The following is a 27,666-nucleotide window of genomic DNA, read 5'->3' on the forward strand; positions in this document are numbered from 1 at the left end:
AGTGTTTTCTATCACGTCATCTGAACTATCACTGCTTTGACTCTGGGAAGAGTCGGCGGCCACCCACTTAGCAACCCAATCCCAAATTTACTACCTGCCCTCACTTATGGCGGAGGAATGCCGTGGTTACACATAATGTATTGGGAGATTACAATATCCAAAAAAAACTCTCCCGAAGACCAAACATACGCTAAATCATAACCAAACCTACTCCAACCACTATACATACATAAAAACCACTTACCTGCTGATCTACTTACCTAACTAGCTCTAAGTGTCTCTAAAAATATAAGGATACTTCTGACATATCTCCGTCTTTAACTCCCATGAAGCCTCCTCTACCGCATGATTACACCACAACGCCTTTATGAATGAAATCCTCTTTGTACGTAGCTCATGCTCTCTATAATCTAGGATCTAAACTGGTATCTCCTCATATGCTAACATGTCTCCTAGCCCCAACAGCTCATAACTAAACACATGCGAAAGATCTGGAACATACATCCGAAGCATGGATACGTGGAACATGTTATGAATCCTAAACAATGCGGGAGGTAATTCTATCCTATACGCTACCGAATCAACTCTCTCTAGAATTTCGAATGGTCGGACGTACCTAGGGCTCAACTTGCCTTTCCTACCAAACCTCATCACTTCTTTCATTGGAGTAATCCTAAAAAATATAGCATCACCTACCTCGAACTCTAGCTCCCGTCGGTGTGTATCTATGTAGCTCTTCTGCCGACTATGAGCTGCTTTAATCGGTTCCCTGATGAGCTTGACCTTCTTTAAGGTCTACTGGACCAGCTTTGGCCCCAAATTCTATCATTCACCAACCTTATCCTAGTACAATAGAGATCGACACCTTCGACCATATAGTGCCTCATACAGTGCTATCCCGATACTGGCCTGGTAACTATTATTGTAGGAGAACTCAACCAATGGCAGATATATGATCCAACTGCCTCTGAAATCCAGCACACACGCCCATAGCATATCCTCTAAAATTTAGATGGTCCTCTCTGACTAACCATCGGTCTGTTGGTGAAATGCAGTGCTGAACATAAGTTGAGATCCTAATGCTTCCTGAAGACTCTTCCAAAACCGAGAAGTAAACCATGGATCTCTATTTGAGACAATCGACATCGGCACCCCATGTAATCTGACTATCTCCTGAACACAAAGCTGTGCCAACTTATCGATGGAATAATTGACTTTAATTGGGATGAAATGGGAAATCTTCATTAATCTGTCAACCACTACCCAAATCGCATTCTATCCAATAAATGCTGATGGCAATCCTGTGACACAATTCATGGAAATGAACTCCCACTTCCATTTAGGAATAAGAAGTGGTTGAAATGGACCCTATGGCCTTTGCTGCTCGACCTTTACCTACTGGCATATCAGGCACTGCTTTACGAAATAGGCGATCGCTCTTTTCATGTTAGACCACCAGAAAGATTCCCGCAGATCCTTATACATCTTCGTACTCCTTAGTTGTACTATGTAGAGCGAACGATGTGTCTCCTTTAGAATGACCCGCTTAATGTTAGTGACATTCGATACAAAGATCCTAGTATGAAATCTCAACATCCCATCATCTAAGATGTTGAAATCCGGTTTCAATCTATTATGCACTCCCTCTACGATCTGTACCAGTTCTATATTTTCCGTCTGAGCTGTCCTGATCCTTTCCCATAAAGTCGGTTGCACAACCAAGTTAGAAATTAAGGCTTGGTGATTTCCTTTCACTAAATCCACACCCAACCTTTCCAGGTCCATGCTAATCTAATATTGAACTTCTACTGTTGATGCTGAGGCATCTACTAACTTTTGACTCAGAGCATTAACTACCACATAAGCTTTTCATGGGTGGTAACTAATGATAGAGTTGTAGTACTTTATCAACTCCAACCATCTCCTTTGCCTCATGTTCAGTTCTTTCTGGGTGAAAGATTACTTAAGACTTTTATGATCAGTACAAATCTCGCACCTTTCACCGTACAAGTAGTGCGTCTAGATCTTCAATGCATACATTACTGCTGCTAATTCCATATCGTGTGTCGGGTAGTTCTTCTTGTACTCCTTGAGTTGATGAGAAGCATAAGAAATTACCTTTCCCTATTGCATTAGAACACACCCGAGACCCTTCTTAGAGGCATCACTATAGATAACAAATCCACCATCCCCTTATGGAATGGTTAGAACTGGAGTAGTAACCAGCCGCTGCTTCAGTTCCTGAAGACTCTGCTCACACTTCTCAGTCCATTCAAACTTTACGTTCTTCCTCATGAGCCGCGTCAGTGGACCTGATAGTCTAGAGAACCCTTTTACGAACCATCAGTAGTATCATGTAAGACCTAGAAAACACCTGACCTCCTAAACATTCTTCGGTCTCATCCAGTCCACTACCACTTCTATTTTAGTCAGGTCCACTAATACCCCTTCCTTAGACACTACATGCCCCAGGAATGCCACTTGCACTAACTAGAACTTGCATTTCTTAAATTTCACAAACAAATTCTTCTCCCAGAGCACCTAAAGTACCAACCTCAAATGAACTGCATGCTCCTCAGGATTCCTCTAATAAACTAGGATGTCGTCAATGAAAATGATCACAAATTGATTTACATACTTGTGGAACACCTTATTCATCAAGTCTAGAAATGTTGTAGGAGCATTGGTCAATCCAAAAGGCATAAGCATAAATTCATAGTGGCCATACTACTCCGAAATGCAGTTTTCAGTACGTCCTTCGATTTCACCTTCAGTTGATGATACTCGGATCGCAAATCGATCTTAGAGAAGATCTACGTGCCCTGTAGCTGGTCAAGCAGATTATCAATTCTGGGTAACAGGTATTTATTCTTCACTATCACCTTGTTAATCTCGCTGTATTCGATGCACATCCTCATCGACCCATCCCCAAGGTGAAACACTCGATCGAATGTAACCCTTATCTAGTAAGTCTTGTAGCTGCTCCTTTAATTTCCTTAGTTCTTCTAGAGCCATACTATACGGAGCACTTTCAAAATTGATGTCGTGCCTACAGTTAACTCTATAGAGAACTCCACCTTATGATCAGTAAGTCCTCTAGGAAAACATTTGGGAACTTACTTACTACAGTAATCTCCTCTAACTTAAGTTCTTCGCTCGACGTTTCTTTTAGAAATGCAAGGTACCCCTGAAATCCCTCTAGAAGTAACCTCCTAACGTGAATAGCTGAAAGGATACGTGGTGCAGATTGCACACATGACCCTACAAACTTGAATTCTTGCTCCTTGGGAGGCCCGAATACTACCTCTCTCCTATGGCAATCGATGCTGGCATAACTGGTTGCTAGCCTGTCCATCCCCATAATGATATCGAAGTCATGCATATCAAACACAATCAAAATGACTGGTAATACTCTCCCCTGAATCTCTACTAGGAAATCCCAAATCATCCTACTATGTACCACTACTAACCCTGATGGTGTAGCCACTACCAATTCAGCATCTAACAGTTGTGTCAATAAGCCACATAATTTAACAAATCCCCGGAAAATAAAGGAATGCATCACTGTTGAATCAAATAGTACTACAACTTTATTTGAAAGCATATAAATATTAATGTCACCACATCTCCTGCGTTCTTTGCGTTGCCAGGAGTTAAGGAATACACCCTCGCCTTGGTCATACCCCTTTGATATCCGCCATGTAGTGCCTAAGCACCTCCCTGATTTGGCTGTTGTGTGGGTGCAAATCTCCCCGACGTGCCGTAATCATGCGCCATATTCCCTGGGTTGCCACTCCAAGAGCAAACACTTGATCCCAACATACACTTTCCTGAATGCTGCATGCCATAAGTAGGACAAGCAGAGGAAGATGAGGTTCCCTGAGATGTACCACCACCAGTCTCTCACCGTTGGCCTCTACCACCACCATATTTCTTCCAAGTGCCTTGTCTCGCGTCTGTATAAGAAAAGGAAGGTGTTGGCTTCTTCTTCGGAATCTAAACCTCTGAATCCCCCTACAGGCTCTCCTCTGCCACAGTGGCCTTATCCACCAATGTAGCAGAATCTTAAATCTACAGTGTCGCTACTTGCTTCAGGATCTCCTTCTTCAAAGCCCTCTCAAACTTTTAATTCTTCCTCACCTTGTCTGGTACCATAAAAAAGCAAAGCACGATAAATCGATGTATCTGGAGGCGTATTGTTGAACCGTCAGCTGACCCTAAGTCAGGTTCATGAATTCTTCCATCTTCATGTTCCTGATAGAGGCTGGAAAGTACCACTCAAAGAACACCTCTTTGAAACGGCCCCATGTCATTCCCACCTATACTGGCCTTTACTCCTCCAACATCCTCACTGATTCCCACCATCTCTCTGCCTCGCCTGTCAACTAAAAAGTCGTGTAAAGCACCTTCTGCATATTCGTGCAATGTAGAACAGCTAAGATCTTCTCGATCTCCTGAATCCAATTCTCTGCTCTGATCAAGTGTGTATTCTCTATGAAGGTAATAGGTTTCAAATGAGTAAACTGGTCGATAGAACCTCCCAACTCAATCGTGGGACGATTTTGCCCCCTAGAAGTTTGCACAACTTCACCCATAAGCTGCTGGGAAAAATCCTCCAATACCACAGTGGAGTCACTGCCAGCCTCATGGCCAGCCCCCTCACTGCTACTACCTCCAGCGTTAGCAATATTATCCTTGGACTCCATCTTGAAGAGTTAATTAAAAAAAAATTTTGGAATCTTGGTACCTTACATATCTACTATAACTATAATACTAGAAAACTCATCTTAATAAACCAACGTCCCTAATGACCACATACTCTACCAACCTAATACCCTCATTCTAACTCAAGTTTTGCTCCTCCACGCGAAAATAAAGACCTCAATGGACTGCCGTGATGTTTTGAACTCATCGGCTGATCTAGAAAAACATAGAAGTCCACCAATGAATTTCTGCCTCTAGGCTTACAAAGCAAAACACGAAAGTCCTATTATACCCATTCCTATCCTTGCCCTACTCTAACACCTATACTCTTGTAAGACTATCTGACTTAGTCTGCAGAACCTAGCAACCTAGACTCTGATACCACTTGTAGCGTCCCGACCCTCTAGGTGGTCCCTGAGTTCTACTAAACATACATAATATACATCTTTTCGATACCATACATATACAACCTGCCCAAACAAGGGAAAAATGGGGGTTCCATACTGATCTGTATAAACATACACAACGGAAATACATACGTCATCAAATACTTACCAAAGTTTCAAACTGTTTCCCATATACATTCATACATAACTAAAAACATAATTTGCTATTACAATTCCCAAAAGAGACAAACCCTATCTAACATCCCACATGCTCTGGCAAGGACTGTCTATTGTCTAAACTTAGCCCAGCATAATGCTAGGCTCGATCCCTTAAAGGACATGAAACAATATTTGCATGCTAGGGTGAGACACCTTTTAATAAGACAAGTTATATTATCATCAGTGTGGCTAGCATGAGATATCATGTGTACATATACTACTAACCTTTAAATACATTTAATTGGCATTTTAAAATCTGTATTGCTCTGTAAATTTGAAAAATACATACTTCTAGCTCAATATAGCCCTTTTTTATAGTAAATATGCCCATATATGCCTAGAAGATACAATCTAATCTATAGGACTAGTTTCGTCACGCCATCAGATACACATGCGACATGCTTCCCCCCATGACGGGTTGTGTGGCCCAGAGGCTGGACCTAGCATATAGCCGGCCAACTATAGTCAAATCAAATATAATAGTAATATGATGGTGCCTACCTTGTGCCCAAAGGCAGAGTCATCCAAAATTACTGCATTGGATGGAGCCTTGGAATTTCTACATGGGAGAGTACTTTACCAAGGCCACCAATCGCCTTTCCCATATCCACACTCTATTTGAGACGTGTGGTTGCACCCCTACATACCCTTACATACATATAACTACAATACCATGCTCTTACCATGAGAACATAACAACAGGGCTCTACTATCATATATGGCAATTTACATCGTATAAAACTATAATCGTAATTCATTTCATAAAATTGTATAGGACATAAGCTGAAACGACCCAAAAATTACACCATTTTTTTATATATAAATTATAAATTATTTTGATACCCCTGTATTACCTGCTAGGACATCTCAGGCCCAGATGGCACTGAGGTATCCCTCTACAAAAAGCAACACACCTATGCTACGGAAAGCATAAAGTCATACATCCATATTTACAATACCAAATTCAATATTGCCAAACCATATATTTATATATAATACACATCGCCCTAGTATCATCTACTCAAAATGTAATTCCCTGAGCACACTTACTCTATAAACAGAGCAAAATAAAAGATCTCTCTATCTGCAAGCCTGATCCACTCACCTAGCTGGTTCACCTAAAAAATGTTAAATTTTTGGGATGAAATAACGCTTAGTAAGTGGAAATATGCTATTACTAGTGTGTGGCGACCGAGTTGCATAAATACTATAATGACAATAACTAAAACTGTATAAGCTGGTAAGTTAATATAAAGTATAACTCACATTTATCATAGTTTAACATATAATTGTATCATCCGAGTTTTCTACTTTTCATACTTCTAGTATCACACTATATTTGCTAAAAATTCTATAAATATGTATACATATACATAACTGAGATCTTTCCCTAGAAAATTATATGTCATGATTTAACCCCTCACGAAAGGGTTGTGCAGCCCATAGGAAGGACTTAATCCTGGTTGGCAAACGAGGTAAGTCAACTTTACTCTACCAATCCTCAGCCCAGCCAAACTGCATCCTCTCCAAGGCATGGAACTAGTAACTACCTCGTCAAACCAGGCCCCCTCAACCTAGAGTACTGGGGAGACTAGAAACTCTCCAGGCTCTGTTGATGGAATCCACATACTATCTGAGATATGTGGTTGCGCTCTCATATAAAAATAGCAACGGTACCATGCTATACTGACTGAATCTGTCTGAAGTACTTCATCAGGGATCTGATACTATATATACTATTACTATAATTACCCTACTAATTTCATCATGTTTCAAAAATAATCATAACGCTATAAATCTAATCCGTAAATACTGTAATATCTGAATATAATAGTGTTATGTCTTACGGTATAGTCTATAAAGTCTAAGTGTTATGGTTTTGGAAAACATGGCATTCTATAGTTACTGTGAAATACTAGTTTGTAAAATATTTGTAATACTTGTTTGATAAATTTTTCTGGTAAATATCTGTCTATATATATACTATAAATCATGATATTCTGAAAAACTACATAGCTTCTATATCAGGCAAATATCTACTCAGGTCACACAAATAATACAACTCATATTCTGGAAAAACTAAACAATAAACTGATATATATATATATACACATAATTTTCTGGTAAACTTGCTAAAATTCCTAGGATAGTATATTTCCCTTACCTAACTAGCTGGGAGGCTTGCCTCCAACCTAATCCTCACGCTCACAGTGTACTATTCCCAAAAATTCTGAAATAATACACATATGCATATTTATAATAAATCAACTCTATATTTCCCTAATCCTATATACTCGTAAATTACTAAATTATAATTTACCTAGGCTTCTAAAATACTCATTGGGGTCCCCAACTCATATCTGCAGGGTCCTGAAACACCCTATTCCTGAAAATATAATACTCAAATTTCACTTCACAAAACTCAAGTATATTCACATATAACTTAAAATCTAAACTCAAATAAGTCTGATACAACTGAAAATACCCAATTATTAGACTTACCCAAATTTTGGGATAGTGCCCAAGTTGGCCTAACCAATGATCTACTCCAATAGACTTGAATAGAATCTTCCCAGGAGTAGTGTGGTAGCTTTCGATAGTCGAATTGGCAAAAAATGAAGCTGGAATCATAAAGAGAAAGGGTAAGGCTTAGTTTAGAGAGAGAGAGAGAGAGAGACTTCCCTACTAAAGTTTGGTTGAAAAATCTGATTTTGGCTTACTTATGAACCTAGATTTGTCAACGAGACATGTCACCTCATCGACAAGTCCATAAAAGGAGTTTCTACGGGACATGAATCCCTCGTCGATGAACTTCAGGCTCTGTAAAACCCCCTCTCAGTAAATTCTTGTTGATGAGACACGTGTCCATGTCAATGATCCCTAGTAGAATTCTCGTCGAAGAAATCCCGACATTCGTCGACGAGACCCTCTAAGTCCCTTTCTGAAATTTTCCTTTCCTTATTTTTTTTATTTAATTACTATAAATTCTTTGAGTCTTTACATTCTCCCTTTCTTATATAATTTCGTCTTCAAAATTTGTCATTTGTACTGAACAACATCCATTAAAGAAAATAAGCTACTTATTTTATTAATTACCTTCACTTGTGACGGGGGAATACCGTGGTTACATTCAAGGTCCTGGGAGATTACAAATATACTCATAAAAGAAAATTCTCCCAAAACCAAAACATTACCTATCCTATAATCTAAAACATAACCATATAGGTATTACTCTACATTAAACAAACTTTGTCTTTATCTAAACAACACTAACTAATACTATAATTCATTAAATAAGTGTGGGTACTTCTGTCTAATTTCTTCCTCAAGCTCCCATGAAACTTCTTCTATATCATGGTTTCTTCACAAAACTTTCACCAACTGAATTTCCTTGGTGCACAATTCCTGTGTCTTTTGGTCAAAGATCTGTACTGGTGCTTCCTCATAGGCTAGAGAATCTCTAAGCTCTATTTCCGCATAACTGCTTATGTGGGACGGGTCTAGGATGTATTTCCTTAACAATGCAACATTAAATACGTCGTGTATTCTAGATAAAGCTGGTGGCAGAGCTAGCATGTAGGCAACTGATCCCACTCTCTCGAGTATCTCAAAAGGACCAATATACCTAGGGCTCAACTTTCCATTCTTCCTAAATCTCATAATCCCTATCAGAAAAGCTACCTTTAAGAATACCTAATCCCTCACATCAAATTCTAACTCCCTGCGATGAGTGTCTACGTAGCTCTTCTGTCAACTCTGAGCTATACTGATTCTTCCTTTAATTAGTCGAATTTTATCATACGCCTACTGCACCATCTCTAAAACCAAAACTCACCTCTCACCTACTTCATCCTAGAAAAAAGGAGAACGACATCTCCTACCATAAAGTGCCTCGTAAGGTGCCATGTTGATGCTAGCCTGATAGTTGTTATTGTAAGCAAACTCAACCAACGACATAAACTAGGTCCAGCTACCCCCAAAATCCAACACACATGCATGAAGCATATCCTCTAATATATGGATTATCCTCTCAGTCTGACCATCCATCTAAGGGTGAAAGGCAATGCTGAATGCTAACGTGTTCCCATAGCCTCCTAAAAACTATTTCAAAATCATGAAGTAAACCAAGGATCTCGGTCTGAGACTATGGACACCGGCACACAATGGACGCGAACTATTTTCTCAACATATATTTCTGCCAGTCTATCCATGGAATAGCTGACTTTAATAGGGATGAAGTGAGCAGTTTTCATCAGATGATCAACAATCACCCAAATAGCATTCGACCCATGTCGCACTAGTGGTAGCCCATTAACAAAATCCATAGAGACATGATCCCATTTTCACTCTTGAATAAAGAGTGGTTGCAATTACCCCACGTGTCTCTAGTGCTCAGCCTTTATCTGCTAGCATGTCAAGCACTGCTTTACAAATTCAGCAATACCCTTCTTCATACCGCTCCACCAAAAGGATTCTTGTAGATCCGATACATTTTAGTACTACCTAGATGTATAGTGTATAGGGATCTGTGAGCCTCCTCTAATATAGTTTTCCTAATCTCGGCATCTGGTACAGAACTATAAGGCTCCACATCTGATATGTTGAAATCCTCCTCTTGTCCATCTTGTACTTTCTCTATTAACTTCGCTAACTCTAGGTCAAATTTCTGGCCAGCTTTAATCTTTTCTTGCAACATAGGCTAAATCACCAAGTTAGCAATGAATGACTGGTGATCATCCTCTATTAGCTCTACGCCTAATCTTTCCAAATCCATTAGAATAAAGTGTTGAATCTCCACAGCTGCTAGTGCTGGTCCCACTGATTTCCTGCTCAAAGCATCTACTACCATATTTGCTTTCCATGGATGGTAACTAATAGTGTAGTCATAATCTTTAATGAGTTCCAGCCACCTTCTTTGTATTATATTTAGATATTTTTGGTTAAAGAAATACTTTAAGCTCTTGTGGTCCATGAAGATTTCGCATTTTCCACCATATAGATAGTGCCTCCAGATCTTTAGAGCATAAACCACTGCAGCTAATTCTAAATCGTACACATGATAATTCTTTTTATATTCTTTAAACTATCTAGATGCGTAGGCAATGACTCTTTCATGCCACATTAACACACATCCAAGACCCTTCAAAGATGCATCATTGTGTTTCACAAATCCATCTTTCACTGATGGAATAGCCAGTACTGGTGTTGAAATTAACCGCCGCTTTAACTCTTGGAAGCTCTACTCACAATCATCGGTCTAGTAAAACTTCACATTTTTCCTCGTGAGTCGTGTTAGTGGACCTAACAACCTAGAGAAACCATCTATGAAATGTCGGTAGTAGCCTGCCAAACCCAGAAAACTCCTAACTTTCTGAACATTTCCTGGCCTTACCCAACTCACCATTGTCTCTATCTTACTTGGGTCTATCGATATACCATCCTCAGAGATCGCATGCCCAAGGAAAGTAATCTGCCTTAACCAGAATTCACATTTCTTGAATTTTGCGTATAGCTTTCTTTCTCTCAATGTTTACAACACTAGCCTCAGATGATGCTCGTGTTTCTCAAAACTTCTTAAGTAGACCAGTATATCATCAATGAAAACCACAACAAACTAGTCCATGTACTGATGGAACACTCAATTCATTAAATCCATAGATACTGCTCATGCATTAGTCAACCCAGATGGCATCACCAAAAATTCGTGATGCCCATATCTGGTTCGTAATGCTATTTTCGAAATATCCTCTGCTCTAACTTTCACCTATGATAACCAGATCGTAGGTTAATTTTAGGATAGACCTAAGTCCCCTGTAGCTGATCAAATAAGTCATCAACCCTAGGAAGAGAATATCCCTTCTTGACTGTCAATTTTTTTATCTCCCTATAATCTATACACAACCTCATGGTCCCATCTTTCTTCTTCACAAATAGAACTATTGCTCCCTAGGGCAACACACTGAGCTTGATAAATCCTTTATCTAGCAACTCTTGTAACTGATCTTTCAATTCCTTCAACTCGATTAAAGTCATACGTTATGGTGCTTTAGAAACAGGTGTCGAACCTGGTAGTAGATCCACAGTAAATTCAATCTCTCAGTCTGGTGGTAAGCCAAACAATTCTTTTGGAAAAACATCTAGAAATTCTCTAACTAATGGAATATCATCCTGTTTTAGTTCTTCTTTTGGAAATTCCTTTATGTAGACAACATACCCCTAGCAACCACCCTGTAGTAATCTCCTCACCTAAATAGCTGATACTAGCTGTGGTGAGGCATGCACACGTGAACCCACAAATTCGTATTCTTGCACACCCGGGGGTCTGAAAATCACTTCTTTTTTTATGGCAAGCTATGCTTGCGTGATTAACTGCTAGCCAATCCATACCCACTATTACATCAAACCCCTGCATATCTAGTATCATGAGATCAGCTGGTAGTACTTTCTCTTAAATGCTTACTAGAAAGTTCCGAAGCACCATCCAATATCTTACCATAGATCTAGTCGGCGTGACCATCGATAGCTCTACATCCAATAGTTGTGCCTCTACCCCTAGTTACTCTAACATAGCCCACTGATATACAAGAATAGGCGGCACTTGTGTCAAACAAAACAATAATTTTATATGATAATACAGTAAGTGTACCTATGACAACATTTCCAACAGTTTCGGCGTCTCTCGGCTTCAATGCATATACCCTCATTGGCACCATATTCCTCTACTAGCCTCCACGGGGCGCCTAATGACCACCCCGGTTTGGTATAGGAACTGGTGTATAACTCAACGGTATCTAACATAATCGAACTAATGGCCAAGTCTCCCACAAAGGTAGTAGACATTCTCTCCCAGTCGACACTCACCTTGATGTCTCCGTCCACATTTGGGGCAGGTGGGATAAGACTATCCGCCCTGGTATCCACTGTACTCTACCGTTTACCTTTGACCCTCACCAAATCTACCTCCTCTCCATGGGCCTTGGCTAGAACCCGCCTAAAAACTCAAAGGTCCGACCCCCTTCTTTTGGCTCTATATCTCAGTCTCTCTCAACAAACCCTCCTCTACTATTATGGTCCTAACAACTAGCTCTCAAAAATCCTATATACTTAGTACTTCCACCAATCTATAAATATCTCACTTCATATTCCTCTCGAACATCCTAGCCTTCTTAACTTCATCTGGAACAATATAAGAGCAGAAATGCGACAACTCGATAAATTTCGCCGCGTACTGTTGGACTGTCATTGATCCTTGGGACAAGCTCAGAAAATCCTGCACTCTAGCCTCTCTGACCGAAACATGATAGTATCTATCAAATAATATGTCCCTAAATCGGGCATAGGTCATTGGAACTGGAATTGATCTCTGCTTCTCCAGTAACCTAGTGGTCGTCTATCATCTCATGGCCTTCCCTATCATCTTATACATGGCATAAAGTACCCTCTGCTCATCTTATCTCCTGCATCCAGTTCTTCGCAACTGCAGGATCAGCCGCTCCTGAAAATGCTAATGGGTTCATCTTCGTAAATTCTTCTATCATGCACCCCTAAGTTGGAGATGAACCTCCCTGCTCCCTAGAGCTCTAGGCAATCTCAGCCATGACCTACTGAGCCACAATACGTAACATAGCATTTGAATCCCTGCCTCCTACACTAGAAGGCCCTGCTCCGTCGTCGCCACTAGCATGAGCGCTACTACCTCCTGGGTCCATCCTGTAATATTACCAAATTATTCTGAGTATCTAAACCCTACAATACTATACTAATTAAAATACCCCTTACTTCTTATCACTAATTTAAGGTTGAGCCCTACCATATGGAAATAGAAATCATCGATAGTTTACTATGGTTTTCCTAGAATTGTCACCCCACGAAAATCACAGAAACCACCCTAAAACTCTACCTCTAAACTGCAGAAAAGAACCCTAAATTCTCATCCTAATTTCCCAATATTAATTCACTGATTCTATCTTTCTCCAAACTTTATTCCTATATTCTAATATTGTTTTCCGCTGTACTCTAGAGTCTACAGAACCTAACAACCTAGGCTTTGATACCAAACTATAACAACCCAATAATTACACCATTTTTTAAAATATAAATTATAAACTATTCTGATACCCCTATATTACCTGCTATAACATCTCAGGCCTAAAATCATTGAGGTATTCCTTAAAAAAAACCAACACACCCACGCAGCGGAAAACATAAAGTCATACATCCATACTTACAATACAAGAATTCAGTATTGCCAAACCATATATTTATATATAATAAACATCACCTCAGTATCATCTACTCAAAATGTAATCCCTTGAGCACACTTACTCTATAAACAGGGCAAAATAAAAAATCTCTTTATCTGCAAGCTTGATCCGTTCGGCTAGCTGGTTCACCTAAAAAATGTTAAATTGTTGGGATGAGACAATGCTCAGTAAGTGAAAATATGCTATTACTAGTGTGTGGCAATTGAGTTGCATAAATACTATAATGACAATAACTGAAACTATATAAGCTGGTAAGTCAATATAAAGTATAACTCACATTTATCATAGTTTAACATGTAACTGTATTATCTGAGTTTTCTACTTTTCATACTTCTAGTATCACACTATATTTTCTAAAAATTCTGTAAATTTGTATACATATACATAACAGAGATTTTTCCCTAGAAAATTGTATGTTATGATTTAACCCCTCATGAAAGGGTTGTACGTCCCGTAGGCGGGACTTAATCCTGGTTGGCCTACCATGTAAGTGAACTGTACTCTACCAATCCTTAGCCCGACCAACTTGAATCCTCTCCTAGGTACGGAATTCTTAACTACCTCATCTAACTAGGCCCCCTCAACCTAGAGTACTGAGGAGACTGCAAACTCTCCGGGCACAGTTGACGGAATCCACATACTATCTGAGATATGTTGTTACACTCTGATTTGAAAATAGCAGCAGTACCATGCTATACTAACTGAATCTATCTAAAGTACATCATCAGGGATCTGACACTGTACATACTATTACTATAATTACCCTACTATTTTCATCATGTTTCCAAAATAACCATAACACTATAAATCTGATATGTAAATAATGTAATATCTAAATAAAATAACTTATGTTTGACTGCATAATTTGTAAATTCTGAGTGTTATGGCTTTGGAAAACATGACATCCTGTAATTACTCTAAAATACTGGTCGATAAAATATCTGTAATACTTGTCTGATAAATATTTATTTAGTAAATATCTGTCTATATATATACTGTAAATCATGATAATCTAAAAAACTACGTAGATTCTATATTAGACAAATATTTACTCAGGTCACACAAATAATCCAACTCATATTCTAGAAAAACTAAACAATTGACTGATATATATATACATAATTTTCTGGTAATCTTGCTAAAATTCCTAGCATTACATGTTTCCCTTACCTAACTGGCTAGGAGGCTAGCATCTAACCTAATCCTCACGCTTACAGCGTACTATTCCCTAAAATCATGAAATAATACACATATGCATATTTCCAATAAATCAGCTCTATATTTCCCTGAGCCTACATACTCGTAAATTATTGAATTATTATTTACGAGGGCTTCTAAAATACTCACTGGGGTCCCCAACCCATATCTGTAGGGTCCCAAAACACTATATTCCTGAAAATATAATACTCAAATTTTACTTCACAAAACTCTAGTATATTCCCATATAACTTAAAATCTAAACTCAAATAAGTATGATACAAATGAAAATACCCAATTATTCAACTTACCCAAATTTGGGATGGTGCCCAAGTTGGCCTAACCAGCAATCTACTCCAGCAGACTTGAACAGAATCTTCCTAGGAGTAGTGTGGCGGCTTCTGATTGTCGAACTGGCGAAAAATGAAGTCAGAATCATAGAGAGAAGGGGAGAGGGTCATCTTAGAGAGAGAGAAAGAGAGAGAGAGAGAGAGAGAGAGAGAGAGAGAGAGAGGAGACTTCCCTGCAAAAGTTTTGTTGAAAAATTCGATTTTGTCTTATTTATAAATCTGGAATCGTCAATGAGACACGTCACCTCGTCGACGAGTCCATAAAGGGTTTGTCGCAAAACACGAATCCCTCGTCGACAAACTTCTAGCTCTATAAAACGCCCTCTTGGTAAATTCTCATCGATGAGACATGTGTCAACATTGACGATCCTTAGTAGAATTCTCGTCAACGAAATCCTGGCATTCATCGACGAGACCCTATAAGTCCCTTTTTTAAATTTTCCTTTCCTTATTCTTTTTATTATTTAATTACTATAAATTCTCCAGGTGTTTACATAAGCTATACATAATTCTGTGAAAATATATGTTAGATACTAACTTGGTAAAAACGTGTGTATCATATTTTCCATAAACTGGCTAGGTAAAAATCAGCATTTCATAAACTCAACATTTAGCCGTCATATCTCATATCTCAGCATACAGTCATCATATCTCATATCTCGGCATATAGCCTTTACATTTCAGTGTTACACAAAACTTGCTCATTTAATGCTAATTAAAAAGTACACTCATGCCACACAATTTTTCATCTAGTAACTCATAAATAAATCATCTGCTTGTGAAAGTAAATACTGCTTCTAAAACTGGGGTATGAATATCTCCAGATTATTATTTTACTAAATATATATTTATAGCTAAATACGGGAAAAATGGAGATAATCAACCCTACCATTTTTGGTTGGTTTTAAAACAAGTCTATGGTCTGAAATGACAATTTTCAAAATGGTGAAAACATTCAGAAAGTCCAATACTATACTTTAAAAATATCATTTTTAAATTTACACAATTGGTTTCATAAATAACGTTAGTTAACCAAACCCTAGGATCGAGAACCCTAGAAAAGTCCTAACTATATATATAAAAACCTTTTAACATTCCATTTAGTTAAAATTGATAAACATAGCTCACATAATATAATCCCCTTACCTATTTTCCTGAAAAATGCCCCAAAATTTTGAAACCTTAGCTTTTGGGAGTGCGGCACGAAATGCCTAGCTCAATAATCCACTCCATTAGATATGTAGAGAACTGCTCCTAAACTTTAACGGTAACTTTCGATAGTTGAATTTGGAGACGATCGATGAAAAAATCGAGGAAAGAGAGTCTGGTTCATGGTTCTAGAGAGAGAGAAAGACATTTATTTTTCTAAAATATCAAACCTTTCTTCACCTTTAAGTCTTTCACCTGGCCACATTCATCGACGAAATGGAGTCTTCGTCGATGAACCGCAGGATGACGTTCATCGATGGCCACCTGGCTTCATCGACGAACTAGAAGCTTGAATTTATTCCAAACTCTCGGGATCTCTTCGTCGATGAGGACCTGAACTTCATTGAAGATCCATAGAAGAGTGCTCGTCGATGAAAACTGGGATTCGCTAACGAGGCCATGCTGCCCCTTTTCCCTAAATTTTCCTCCCTCTCTTTTTTTAATTTATTTCTTTATCTCCTGGTTCAGGATACTACTCTCTCTCTCTCTCTCGCTCTCCCTCTACATGTGGAGCAAAACACCCTTTTCATGTGTATGGGTCCAGTTTTCTTCCACTTTCTTTTTTTTCAATTTTTTTCCTTTTAACTTGTATTCCTCTCTCTCTCTCCCTCTCTCTCTCTCTCTCCCTCTCTCTCTCTCTCTCTATATATATTTTTCTCAAGTTGGAACAATTCCTTCAATTTCCATGTCGGTGGCTCCAACCTTGCTACATGTCACTAGGGCCCTTTTTGTTATGAAATATATGTATGTCACCCCTTCATCTTCTACTCCTTCATCTTCCACTCCTGTAAAAAGGCACCCTCCCCCTCTAATTGGGGACACACATTACATGCTTCTGTGTAAGTTGATATGTGGAAAGGACGAGAGAAGAGGAGAGATAAATAGAAGAGATATTTTGTACAAGGTTGAAGATATTTTGTACAAGTCTGGTTCCAAATCATTTTGTAATTTCTCTCGAGATAGTGAAGTTTTTTGTCCCATCTACTCGTGGAGTAGGCATAGACAAACCACATTAATTTTGGTCTCATCTATATTTACTTTGTTGCATCTTTTATAACACGTTATCAGCACAAGGTTCTAACCAAATGAGATATTTCTTTAATTCCTCCTTATTTAATTTATTTATTTCTTGTAAGTAGTATTATTCCACAAGAGTATAATATTCTCCAGAAAAGAATATATCTTTTAAAGTTTAAAAAGTATCATTCTCTAGAAGAGATGGTAAGATAGTCCTTCTAAAGAGGTTATATATTTAAATCTCCAGAAGATATGGTAATATAGTCCTCCTGAAGAGGCTATATATTTAATCTCCCAAAGAGACAAACCTCCTGAAGAGGCAATATATTTAAATCTCTCGTCCGCATATTTAATCTCCCGAAGAGATAAACCTCCTGAATAGGCTATATATATAATCTTCAGAAGAGATGGTAAATATTTACCTCCCGAAGAGGGTATATTTTTAACCTCTCGAAGGGATGTTCAAATCAACCTCCTAAAGAGGTAAAACCTTTATCCTCTAGATGAGGTAGTATATTTAACCCCCAGAATAGGTGGTAAATTATTACCTAATTTAATAATGTAAATTGGAATCATATTCTTGAACAGTACAAATTGAGAAAAATAAAATAATGTTACTGAAAAAACATATTTAAGTACCCCGAAACGGTGAAATTAATATTATATTATTATTTCAGTTTTATTTTAGCTTTTACATTATGTTTTTACAATTTGCCTTATTATTGTTAATTTATTCATATGTCAAACATAAGCAAATTTGATTTTGTTTCAATCCCTTGACATTGAAGGCAATAATTATTTATCATGGATTCTTGATATTGAAATCCATATAAATGCAATGAAATTGAGAAATACTATTTTAGATGAAAATACCTCATCCCTATAGGATCATGCAAAAGCCATGATCTTCTTTACGCATGTATATATGATGATGCATGGAAAGTGTCACGCCTCGAACCCGCAGATAGGCCCTAGGTGTGAATTTAGTAACCTAACATGTCTTTGTATCAATAAAAACATACATGATACTACACTGAATAAGGGTCCAACCCCGTGGGGTACACATACACCCTATACACATTCACATACATATCCATACACATCACATATGCAGCGAAAATATTCTTTCTAATACATACAACTTACCATACTAGAGTCTATACATGACTAGAATCTATGTTCCAAAATACAGTACATACCTCAGGTGTTTACAAAACCCAACCATGACAACCCAGTTACAAAATCAGTACTTACTCAAGTATTATACGTAGCTAACTGACACCCACGCTCCCAAACACTAGGATGCTTGTGACGGCTACTTGAAGGTCCTGATATACATTTGTATAATCGAGATGAGACACCTCTCAGTAAGGAAGAAAACATGTTATATTAGTGTGTGGCATACAAGTATTATTTCAACATAAAACATAACACGATATAATTCTAGTATTTTTCACAATCCAGTTCTAGTACATATGATACCAAACATATGGTGAGTGTCATCACACTCAAGCACCTGATATCCTATAATAACCGAAACCCCACAGTGATATCGTTTCTAATACGGTGTCCACTCACACCCATCGGTGACCAGCTAGAACAAACAGGGGATATTTCACACCCTCGGATATAGAACCGGACACTCACGTGCATAGTATTTAGCCGAGACATGGCATTTGTCCATGGTAATTAGCCGAGACATGGCAAATTTCAAACACTTTGGAACAATTTTGGAACTCATGTTCTTATACCCAGCAGCTTATGGTAATTAGCCGTCACATCTATTTTACAAAACCTAAAAGATTTTACATACAACAATTCATTCCATACTTATTTGAGTCTACAACAATCATATAATTTTCAATTCAAGAATACAGTTTAATACAAATGCCGATATGGTCATCTCATTACTACAGTTTTATACAACATACAATTTTCCAATAAAGATGATACCCAAAACCCTCAATTTTCCCCAAAAACTGTAACTCGAAAATCCCGTATTTTCACTTAATAGATTTTCTCAAATAAGTAGCCAAATCATACATACAATCGTAAACTACATGCTTAACAATTCTGATTTCAAAAATAACTGATATAAACAGAATACCCTTACCTTAACCCAAAAAAAAAAAAAAACAAATTCTACAGCTCCCAATGTAATGACCCGAAGAATAATGGTATTTAAATAATAAAAATAAAGGGAAATCGAAATAGGAACAGAAGGAGGCAATTGACAATGTTGCATTTTGGATGGGATAATCTTGAGAAATTTTCTAGGCTTCATCGACAAACACAGGGGTTTCGTCGACGAGGGTGCTTCAGGATCTCATCGACAAAGCTCCGTCTCGTCGACGAGAAGATACTGAGAGAGGATTTTTGGAAACCTGAAATTTGTCAACAAGGGTTAAGGTTCATCAATGAACTTTCGATAAGACTTGTCGACAAGGTGACGTGGCTCGTCAACGAATCCGACAGTACAAATAGGGTTAAATGTGATTTTTCAGCTCATTTTCTACGCAAAACCTCTCTTTCTCTCTCTCTCTCTCTCTCTCTCTCTCTCTCTCTCTCTCTCTCATCCTTCGGTTTCTCATCCTTCTCTCTAAGTTTTTGGGCCGAATTTCTATCAGTTCAACGATCTACAGCCACCACGATGCTCTTAGGAAAGTTCTCTGCAAGTCTGCCGGAGCAGATCGTCAGTGGGGCTGAGTTCAAAAACATCCCAAATTCAGGGTAAGGCTTTCTACTCAGTATTTGCCTATTTGATAGTTGTAGAAAGTGTTGTATGCATAGAAATACTAAACTTTAGTTCTAGGGAATGTTATTTTCAGGGTGTTGAACAGGGAACCTTGCAAGTGCATGAGTGTTTGATTTAGGGGCTTTTTAAGACACATGTAAAGAAATAAACTAAGCTAGTATTTTATGAAAAGTATGTATAATATTATAACATTTGATTTCAGGGAAATAAATATATTTATATATGATTTATATTTGGAAAAATACTGTTGAAAATGATGGTATGTTAAATATACGGAAAACCTATTTAGTCTGGTGTGAGTAGAAATTGTTATGAAATACTGTTTTTTGAGAATATGTTAATGATATGGATTTTTATAATGAAAACTGGCGTATGGGCCTAGATTTTTATATTTGTTTGCCGGCATACGGGATGAGCTATGTATATGATTTTCCGACGTACAGTTCGAGCGATGAATGTGATTTGCTAGCGTACGGGTTATGTTATGGATATGATTTACCACGAGCTGATCTATGGAAATGATTTGCCAGTGAACGGGCTGTGCTATGGATATAATTTGTCGGCGTATGGGCTGAGCTATGGTAAAATGTGAAATACCGGCGTACGGGCCGATGATTTTCATGATATACGTATATATGCAAAATGATATGATTAATTTGATAATTAATTATATGAAATATCTATGTATCACAGTTTTAGCATATGTTATATAATATCAGAAACTGGTTGGCTTGATTTAGGCTAGCACTTGCACAGTACCGTTGCTATGTGTCCATGGTCATCATGATCTTGATATTTGCGTTAACGCCGTTGTATGGAGTGGTGTTAGATTGGATGGTTGATGTGACTTTTAAGAAGTGTGTGAGCGCCCTTGGTGTACAGACCAGGTCTTGTAGACCCATCAGACTTACAAACTATACTCTTGACTTGGTAGTGGTCGGCCAACCACTGTTAGGTCCCACCTTTGGGCCACACAACCCAGTCATGTGGAGATAATACATGACAACAGCCAGCTAACCTACTAGGATTGCTTTCGTATTATTAATTATATGAGATGAATTATGCTATGGAAACCATCTTGTTCTACCATGTTTGATTATACATGTTTTCCCATAAATAATGTATGTACAGTGTTTCTGGTTACTTTTATGATTCTATGTATATCACATAAATGCTCATGTTGCCACATATTAGTGTTAGTTTATTTCCCTTACTGAGAGGTATCTCGTTCCAAATTTCATAAACATTTCAAAAGCCCGTGATAGGAGAGCGGGTAAAGTCCCTCTGATCTAGTACAGTTGATCTGCCCTTCCAGAAGGGTAAGTGTTTTGATAGGGTCGGATAAATTTTTTGGGATGGCCCTAAGATACCTTTTGGGTTGTGTACTGTGTGTATACAAATACAATGGTTGTAGTAACTCTGGTATTGTGATATATGGTATAATGAGATGTGTATGATTGTATGTTTCCTGCTGCTTAGGCTTCGGCATTGTGTTTCTCATGTATCCCGTGTACCCATGGGTCTAGGTTGATTATAATTTGCTAAGTTTTTGTGATATTGATTTTAGTAAAACAAAAAAATATGAAAATTAAGCAAGTCGTCACAGTTTGGTATCAAAGCCTAGCTTGCTAGGTTTTGTAGACTTTAGAATGCAGCGAAAATAATACCAGAATATAGGAAATGATTTGAGGTTTTGTTCTATAGTCTAGAGGTTGGACTTCCGTGGTAGTTTCTGTGTTTTTCCTAGGGTGACGATTTCAGGAAAATTATAGTAAGCTATTGTCAGGTTGTGTTCCTAGAATGTAGGACTAGGGATTAGAAATAAGTTGAGAGTGTTGAGATAAAAGGCTAGGTTAAGTGGGTAAATTATAAGAATAGAATTACTAAGTTGCAATTGTTATTTTTCAGAATGAATCCAGAAGGAAGTAGTGCCCATACGAATGGCGGTGATGGAGCAGGGCCATCAGGTGCAGTTTGGACCAACTCTGACGCAGTATTATATAGTGTGGCTCAGCAAGTTATGGCTGAGATCTCTAGGAGCTCGAGGGAGCAGGGTGGTCCGTTAGTTGGCCATGGGTGCACTATCAAGAACTTTACAATGGTGAATCCTCCGGCATTCTCAGGGGGAGTCGATCTTGTAGCCACTAAGAGCTAGATGCAGGAGACTGAGAATGTTTTGGCTGTGTTGCAGTGTGCTGAGGAACAGAGGGTCCTTTTTGCCACCTATAGACTAATAGGAGAGGCCGAGAGGTGGTGGACTGCGGTGAGATTATTGGAGCAGTAAATTGAGACCCCGATAACCATGACATGAGATCGATTTAAAGAGTTGTTCTTCGATAGATATTTTCTAGCTACTGTCAGGGAGGTTAAAGTAGAACAGTTCTTAAGTCCGAAGCAGGGACTGTTATCCTCCAGCAGTGTGCGGCGCGTTTCATCGAGCTCTCTCGTTTCACCTCATATATTATCCCTGATGAAGTAAAGAAGGCGAGGAAGTTTTAGAGACGCTTGAGGTGGAGTATATTCAAGAAGGTGGTGGTGTTGCGGATCCAGGATTTTGTTGATAGGGTAGCCTTGGCAGAGATTGGTGAGCATTTTGATGCAGAAGAGTAGGGACAGAGGAAGAGATTTGCATCTACAGGTTATCAGTAGGGTCATAGACTGAGTTAGTGGAAGAGAGGTAACTCTGGCAGAGGGCGGAGACAAGAGACTGGAGGACGCGAGGTTCAGGCAGTACAGGGTCCTCCAATCTATCAGACTTGTGGTAGGAAGCACTAGAGAGAGTGTCGAGCTTATGGTGTAGTCTGCTATCATTGCGGTAGACCGGGGCACATTGTGTGAGATTACCCTGCCCCATTAGATGTAGTTCCAGCTCCCAGACTATACAGAGGAGGTTGTCAGGCGCCACGTGGGGGCCACTAGAGGAATACGGCTCCAACCAGGGTATTACTCAAACACTAGGTGAGGCTGAGACGGTAGGTGACGTGGTGACAGGTATGGTTATTATGCTTTCTTTTAAAGTTATTTCATTATTTAATTTAGAAGCTATGCACTCATTTGTGTCTTCGAGGTGTGTTAAACTATGTGGGGCATAAACATAGTTGTTAAATACTGAATTGTTAGTGTCTACAACTGGATCTATAGTAAGATGTAGTAAAGTACTCTGGTGTTGTTCAGTTAATATTCAAGGAGAAATTATGTCCATTGATCTGATAGTGCTAGACATGCACAGGTTTGATGTTATATTTGGCATGGATTGGCTAGTAGCTAATTTTGCCAGCATAGATTGTCGAGCATGAGAAGTGATATTCAGACCTCCGGGGAAAGCAGAATTTAGGTTTGTAGGGTCACAAGTGAAATCCCCGCCTTAGCTAGTTTCAGCTATCTAGGCTAGGACACTACTGCTGAGTGGTTGTAAGGGGTTTGTGGAAGTTGTGAAGGAGATATCAGAGAATGAATTGTAACTTGCTCGCACACCTGTAGTAAAGGAATTTACAGATGTTTTCCCAGATGAGTTACTAGGCTTGCCACCGGATCATGAGGTAAATTTCACTATTGATCTACTTCCAGGTAGAATGCTGATTTATAAAGTACCTTACTGGATGGCGCCAGTGCAGTTGGCAGAATTGAAGGATCAGTTGCAAGATTTGCTTGATAAGGGCTTTATACGACCCAGTGTATCTTTGTGGAGAGCTCCAGTTCTATTTGTGAAGAAGAAAGACGAGACTATGAGGATATGTATAGACTATAGGGAGATTAATAAAGTGACAATCAAGAATAAATATCCTCTACCCCATATAGATGATTTGTTTGACCAGCTCCAGGGTACACGAGTGTATTTGAAGATTGACCTCAGATTCGGCTATCATCAAGTGAAAGTGAAAGTAGAAAACATCTTGAAAATGGCCTTCAGGGCTAGGTACGAGCATTATGAGTTTCTTGTTATGCCATTTGGTTTGGTGAATGCTCCTGCGGTATTTATAGACTTGATAAACAGAGTCTTCCACCAATACATAGACTAGTTTTTTGTTGTTTTTATTGATGATGTACTGATCTATTCGAGGAGCATGAGACGCACTTGAGGCAAGTTCTGCAGATGCTTTGGGAAAAGAAGTTGTACGCCAAGTTTAGTAAATGCAAATTCTGGCTTAAGAAGGTCATGTTCTTAAGGCATGTTGTGTCTGGAGATGGTATTTATGTGGATCCTAGTAAGGTTGAGGTCGTAGTAAATTGGGCTAAATCGAGGAAGGTCCAGGAGATTAGGAGTTTTTGGGGCTAGCTGGGTATTATAGTCATTTTGAAAAGGGACTCTCAGCGTTATCAGGGCCTCTAACATAACTAACTAAGAAAAATGTTAGATTTGAGTGAGACAAGTGCTGCAAGCAGAGTTTTCAAGAGTTGAAGCAAAGATTAGTCACAACACCAGTATTGGTCATCTCGTCAGGGGGTGAGGGGTATGTCATTTACAGTGATGCATCCTTGAAGGGACTTGGTTGTGTATTAATGCAGCATGGCAGGGTGGTGGCGTATGCATCCAGATAGTTGAAAGAATATGAAAAGAACTACCCTACTCATGATCTTGAGTTGGTTGAAGTTGTACACGCATTAAAGATTTGGAGGCATTACCTGTATGGAGAGTGGTGTGAGATCTTCTCCGACCATAAAAGTTTGAAGTACTTTTTCACACAGAAGGAATTGAATATAAGGTAGAGAAGATGGTTGGAACTCATTAAAGACTTTGACTGTACCATCAATTATCACCTAGGGAAAGCAAACGTGGTAGCTGATACGTTGAGCAAGAAGTCCAGGGAATCAGTATTGGTGACTATAGAGATCCAGTATCTGATCATGATGGATCTGGAGAGACTCAGCATCAAATTAGTTAAAAGTGGTTCTCAGGATCACATTGCCAGTTTAGTGGTGCAGCCTTTTCTTGCAGGGGAGGATTAAAGCCGCCCAGAAGGAAGACCTAGAGTTAGCAGAGGTGATAGACAGAGTACAGAGTGATTAAGGGGAGGAATTCAATATTGCAGATGACGGGGCTTTGCAGTTCCGTTCCAGGTTATGTGTTCTTGTCGATGCTGACATCAGAATAACTATTTTAGAGGAAGCTCAGAGATCTTTGTATACAGTTCAACCCTGTGGTACGAAGATGTACAGAGATCTACTAGAGTCGTACTGGTGGAGTGGTATGACGAGAGAGATCGCCGAGTATGTAGCCCAGTGTCTGATGTGCCAGTAGGTAAAAGCTAAGCACCAGAGGCTGACAGGGCAGTTACAGCTGCTATTTATCCTAGAGTAGAAGTGGGATCATATATCAATGGATTTCGTGTCAGAATTGCCGACGACGTTACATGGCCAGAATGCCATCTGGGTGATTGTTGACCGTTTGACTAAGACCACCCACTTTTTACATATCAAGATCACTTATACCCTTAATTGTTTGGTAGAGATTTGCATTTAGGAGATAGTTCATTCTCATGGGGTGCCAGTAGTGATTGTATCAAATTGAAACCCGTGTTTTACGTTACATTTTTAGAGGAACTTGTAGGAAGCACTAGGGCCTTAGTTATTGTTTAGCACGACATTCCATCCTCATTTAAATGGGTAGACTAAGAGGATGATACAGACATTAGAGGATATGCTCCGTGCGTGTGTATTGGATTTTGGGGGTAGTTAGACTCAAATCATGCCATTGGCACAATTTGTGTATAATAACAGTTATCATACCAATATTGACATGGCACCGTTTGAGGCTTTATACGGTAGGAGATGTCGTTCTCCTTTATTTTGGGATGAAGTGGGGGAGTGGTGAGTAGTGGGGTTAGAGCTTGTTCAGCAAGCGTGCGATAAGGTTCAGCTTATCAGAGACAGGATTAGTGCAGCTCAGAGCCGCCAGAAAAGTTATGCTGATAATCGCCGCAGGAATTTGGAATTTGGAATTTGATGTGGGTAATCATGTGTTTTTGAAGATAGCTCCTTTGAAAGGGGTTATGTGATTTGGGAAGAAGGGTAAACTTAGTCCTAGTTTTATCGGTCCATTTGAGATTCTAGATAAAGTGGGACCAGTAGCCTACAAGCTAGCTTTGCCTCTTGTGCTGTCCAGGATTCACGAAGTATTCCATGTTGCTATATTGAGGAAATACGTCCCAGATCATTCTCATATCATCAGTTATGGTGAATTAGAACCCAATGATTCACTGGTCTATGAGGAGGTGCCAATATAGATTCTGGATAGGAAAGTGCAGGAGTTACGTAACAAGGAGATTCCTCAGGTAAAAGTTCTCTGGAGGAATCATATAGTTGAAGAGGCTTCTTGGGAGTCCGAGGAGTAAATTAAGTAGAAGTACCCACAACTATTTCAAGAAACTTAAATAGTTAGGTAATATTTCTTTTGTAGGTACATGTAATGGTTTAAGTAGTGTAGAATTTTAGTTTTGGGAGAATTTTTATTTTGTATATGTAACCTCCCAGGACTCGAAATGTAACCACGGTATTCCTTCGCCATAAGTGAGGGTAAGTAATAAAATAAGTAGACCCTTTTTCCTATTAAGGGATGATGAGCTACGTGAACAATAAATTTCGAGGAATAAATTTTATAAGAAGTGGAGAATGTAATGACCCGAAGAATAATGGTATCTAAATAATAAAAAGGAAAGGAAATGGAAACAGGAACAGAAGGAGGTAGTTGACTTCATCGACGAACACAGGGGTTTTGTCGACGAGGGTGCTTCAGGATCTCATCGACGAAGTTCCATCTCGTCGACGTGAAGATACCAAGAGAGGAGTTTTGGAAGCCTGAAATTCGTTGACGAGGGTTGAGGTTCATCGACGAACTTTCTATAGGACTCGTCGATGAGGTGACTTGGCTCGTTGACTAATCCCGCGGTATAAATAAGGTTAAACGTGATTTTCAGTTCATTTTCTGCATAGAACCTCTCTCTCTGTCTCTGTCTCTCTCTCTCTCTCTCTCTCTCTTATCCTTCGGTTTCTCATTCTTCTCTCTAAGTTATTGGGCTGGATTTCCGCTGGTTCAATGATTTGAAGCCACCACGACGCTCCTGGGAAAATTTTCTACAAGTCTACCAGAGCGGATCGACAGTGGGGCTGAGTTGGAAAACATCCCAAATCTAGGGTAAGGCTTTTTACTCAGTATTTTCCTATTTGAAAGTTGTAGGAAGTGTTGTATGTGTAGAAATACTGAACTTTAGTCCTGAGGAATGTGGTTTTCAGGGTGTTGAATAGGGAACCCTACGAGTGCAGGAGTGTTTGATTTATGGGCTATTCAGGGCACAGGTAAGGGGATAAACTAAGCTAGTATTTTATGAAAAGTATGTATAATATTATAGAATTTGATTTCAAGGAAATAAATGTATTTATATATGGGAAAATACTGTTGAAAATGATGGTATGTTAAATATACGAGAAACCTGTTTAGTGTGGCATGAGTAGAAATTGTTATGAAATACTGTTTTCTGAGTATGTGTTAAAGGTATGGATTTTTATAATGAAAACCGTCGTATGGGCCGAGCTATGTATATGATTTTCCGACATACAGGCCGAGCTAT

This window comes from Malania oleifera, chromosome 12, assembly GCF_029873635.1.
Source record: "Malania oleifera isolate guangnan ecotype guangnan chromosome 12, ASM2987363v1, whole genome shotgun sequence".
NCBI lineage: Eukaryota > Viridiplantae > Streptophyta > Magnoliopsida > Santalales > Ximeniaceae > Malania > Malania oleifera.